The sequence below is a fragment of the Salarias fasciatus genome (assembly GCF_902148845.1).
Source record: "Salarias fasciatus chromosome 7 unlocalized genomic scaffold, fSalaFa1.1 super_scaffold_4, whole genome shotgun sequence".
Lineage (NCBI taxonomy): Eukaryota > Metazoa > Chordata > Actinopteri > Blenniiformes > Blenniidae > Salarias > Salarias fasciatus.
In genome coordinates this window covers 25,888,756-25,893,243 of record NW_021941229.1, presented here as the reverse complement: position 1 = coordinate 25,893,243, position 4,488 = coordinate 25,888,756, and positions in this window count along the sequence as shown.

The window sequence follows — 4,488 nt, the reverse complement described above, 5'->3', positions numbered from 1 at the left end:
ACCTGCCAGAAAACACTGGCTGTGTGGAGGCTGTGGAGGGCCACGGAGGAGGGACGCCGCTCGTCCCCGGAGTCCCGGACCCCCGCAGGATCGGCCGCCGCCACGGACCGGATCTGGAATGGACTCACTATGGAAAGACCGACGTAGGAAACAAGACAACACTGCAGGAGAAGAATCTAAAGCAGCACCGTGATTCTGTTCAATAAAAACATTCAGCTGAGAAAAATGGTCATTATGAGTGTCAAACATAAGGCTCGTGAGCCAAAACTGGTCCGCAGGATGCATCAGTCTGGTCACCAAACCACCAAGCAGATTCCTCTGTACAGAAAGTGGGCAGCCGGCGCCGGGCCCTGTGGTTCGCTGTGAGGGCGTGCCGAGGGTCAGCGCCGTAAATCAGAGCGTCCGTCATCTTATACGGCCTCCGCCTCCCCTAACGGCTCGTCTACGGGCCGGAGCAGGAGGGAACCGACAAGGAAATCAGCGATCAATCGCTCAGCGCGCCCTCCCTGCTCATCTCATTAAAGGCTCCTGCGTGAAACTCCCAACAGGAAAAATGACGGTTTAGTTTTAGTGGAGGCCAGGAGGATTTAAACACTGGACATTTTTTTAGATGCAATTTTAAGACTTTATTTTTTTGTCCTTACCTTATATGCCAGAATTCTTCCTGAAGACATGCTCTTATGCTCACCTTTTACCTTTTTGACTTTAAAAAAATCAGATGCATATTAGGAACGTATTTTGTCACAGTGACTCAGAGCTGCGGCGGCGCTCCCTCCCATGATGCTAAGTGGCTGTACAGAGTCGCTACGGTGTGTCTTCCAGTGTGTCTGATCATATCGCTCAAATTTCCAATCAAACAGTTAAAACCTAACCTTGCCGGGAAGCTGAATTCTCGCTGTATTTGTTCTCACACACCAGGAGAATCCACCTTGTACCGCTCCAGCCTCATGTGTTCGGGATCAGACTTTTTTCGGCCGGACCAATCACGCGTCGTTTAGGGCGGGACATCAAGCTTTGACGGAAGCAGGAAGTGACGGACTGCTAATAATATTAGCATGGCTAGCGAAAACAGTGGATGTCCCGACAGCGATTAAATCTGTTTTGGATGAATCCTCTACTGCGTCTTTGAAAAACGATCAGCAGGAGGTTTTTTTCTTTGCAGTGATTGGCTGAAACCAAACATGGTTAGGCGGGCGCACTAATTGACCGACTAAATCATCAAACTAATTAACCCCGAAATTATTCATATTCCAGGCAATTTATGCTCAAAGTTGTAATAAGATTATATACAAGAAGCACCATTGTGGGGAAAAAAGTCTCTGCTTTTATTTACATTTTGACAAAAAGTGTCATGTTTATATTGATCCACTCCCTTATCTTTAAAGGAGCAGTCTTCATCAGCTCTTACAGCAATCAAACTCTTTCTAGAGTTATTGAGCAATTTTTTTTTCACTGACCATTCATTTTCAGCAATGAGCTCCGTCTCTTGTTTTCAACATGTCCTCCATTTAGTCCTCACAGCCTGTCCCTCTGAGAGACGCCTGTCTCCTGGGGACAGTACCATTTGGATTCCAGGCTGTCTCCTCACTAGACCTGTGCACAAAACGCACCTGTATGGTTTTGTGACTGTTAAATAAAAAGGTCTCTTTATCCAGTCATATATTTTGTCATTTTAGTTTTCTTAAAAGTGGAAATCTCGCCTCGTCTCGTGAGCCGAGTATCTCGTCACTAATGTAATGTAAAATACTTCAGCTTGGCCCAGGAGAGGCTGAACAGTTAAAGTCTGTTTGCTAGTCGCTCATCCGTCCTCTCTTATTTTCTTCTTTTCGCTCCAACAAGCATCCTGCGTTCGGCCCGCCGTGTTCCTTGTTCCTTTGTCAGTGAATCGATGAGAACTTGAACCTCTTAGCGGCGGTCCTGATGGGTCAGAACGACCTGAGAGAGAGAGAGAGAGAGAGAGAGACGCCGGTCTCTCTCTACCCCGAAATAACAGCAAAGATTTCCTGCTCCGCTGCGTAGGGATTGCTCACGCTAATAAAGAGAGAGACCCTGTTGTAGGGTACGGAGGCAGGAGGGGGATTGTGTTATGATTGAAATAAAGAGGTTGGTGTGTGTGTTTGAGCGTGTGTGTGTGTGTGTGTGTGTGTGTGTGTGTGCCGACAGTGCAGCGATCAACACACAGATGCTCCTCTTTCCATTGTGATCAGTGAATGGTCCTCTGACCTTTTGTTGCTATCCGCCGGCAACAATCTTTTCAGATAATATCCCTGAAAACAGGAAAGCTGGGGCCTTCACTGAAGGACCCTCATCGTAGTGATGTGTGCATATGGCGGCCGTAGCACTGCGGGCGGCGAGCCGGGTGCCGCGGCGGCGGATCTCATGGGACAGGCGGTGTCACACCGGGGCCTCGGCGGGCCCGCTGATCCTCCCCGTGGAGAGCGAGGATAAGAGGAGGGTCTGACTCCCACGTGTCCCCAGGCCCTGTGTGCAGCTGGGGAGCCTGCCCGCAGAAGCTGGTGTGCCTGTTTACCATCTTACCGGGGGTCCCCGCGGTTGACGGCAGCGCCTCGTCTGCTCGGACTAGAAATGTCTGGTGAGCCCGGGCGAACGCGCCGTGAAGACCAGAATATGGAAGCTGACAGAAATAAACGCGGGTTGGGGGAGAGGCGAGAGGCGCGGAGGGGAAAGGGAGACGCGGCGGCGGGCGGCGAGCGGCGGGCGGCGGGCGGCGGGGGTCCCGACGTGCTGAAGACATCGCGATGGCATGGTGGCCAGAGGCACCACTACCTCCCTGCTCCCTCCCAGGAGAGACGCATGCTGGTGCTCAGAGGCTGGGAAGTGTGTGAGACACACACACACACACACACACACACACACACACACACACACACACCACCGCGGTCTCCGCCTGCATTCACTCACCACCATGCTGTTCTTTGACTGTGTGTGTTTGTCCCATGTGTGCTCAAACATGGATTTATTTAATTTGTGTGCTTGCTCGTGTGTGTGTGTGCTTGCTCGTGTGTGTGTGTGTGTGTGTGTGTGTGTGTGTGTGTGTGTGTTCATTCATTGTTTTTTCCTCGGCTCTTCAGACCACAGCACCACTCACCTGATGAGCAGCAGGTAGAAACCCTGCACGCTGCATCGGGCCTGTCTCCCTGAAGCGGCTCTTTCTTCCGGGTTTCTGGACTTTCTTCCTCCCTGAATTCTACGAACCGACTCCTGACTTGTTTTCTGATACGTGAAACGACGCAGATGAAGCGTCACCGCAGAGAAGCGGCCTGTCGGATGAACGTTGTCCTGCGTTGAACCAAAGTCTCTTACATTTGGTGAGAGGTCATCGTCCTGTGCCAGGAGGACCTGCGTTCTCCTCTGTTTCCATGGAGACGGGGTCAAAAAGTTGCATTTTCCAGTGAGTTCCAGCACCGTCGTCGTGTGAATGGACACCGGCAAAGCAGCGAAGCTTTTCTGCTTTCGCTTGAAATCATTGTCTGGTAAACCAGGCTAAAAGCAGCCGTATCATGAGTCCAGGCTCCGACTGAATATTCATATTGATTCCTCAAATATGCATGAATGAAGAGAAACACCGACTGGACTGAAGTTTTTAATGAGCTAATCACACACTAACGATGTCACCAACACATACAAACACAATGATCATGATGCGAGTGTCAACTACGCAGCGCCTAATCTGAGAGCAGATTGTAATGCATCAGTCCCAATCCAGACAGAGGCGAGGAGGAGTGACAACAGATCTGAAATATGCAACTGGAAAGAGAAGGAAGAAGAAAAAGAAAAAGGTACAAAAATACAAGAACACAAAAAAGAAAGAGAGAAAGAGAAAGAAGAAAAAAATATATACATACATATCCACATATACACGCATATATACATACACATACACACATATATACATATACAAATACTCGTGCGCACCATATACACATACAAACATATACAAGAAAAATTAAAAAATAGTAATGATTAAAAAAACAGAAAAAAAGTAAGAAAAATAAAATAAAAAGAAACAAAAAAGAAAAAAAGAAACAGTAAATTACACAAAGAGGAAAAGAAAGAGAGAGAAAAAAAAAAATCATTCCATGTATTCCACGTGCTATCCGAACAAATAGTAAAACTCGGTCCATACGTGATTATGTCTGAATGAGATAGAAAGGGTTGCTCAGTCAACGGGGTCAGCATCCAGTTGAAGGGATCTAACATGCTCTATAAACGGTAGCCAAATGTTGTTAAAGTTTGTATTGGGACGATGCAGGGAGTATCTAATTTTTTCCAGTTTCAGAAAGGTTAAGACATCCTTAATCCATTTGGTGTGGGAGGGCGGGCGGGGGCTCTTTCGACACATCAAAATTGCACGTCTTGCAATCAAAGTTAGAAAAGCTATAAAGTCAACAAAATTGGGGGGGGGGGGCAGTAACTGGTCAAAAGGTAAGACCCCAAACAGGCCAACCAGTGGAGAGGGAAGAATTA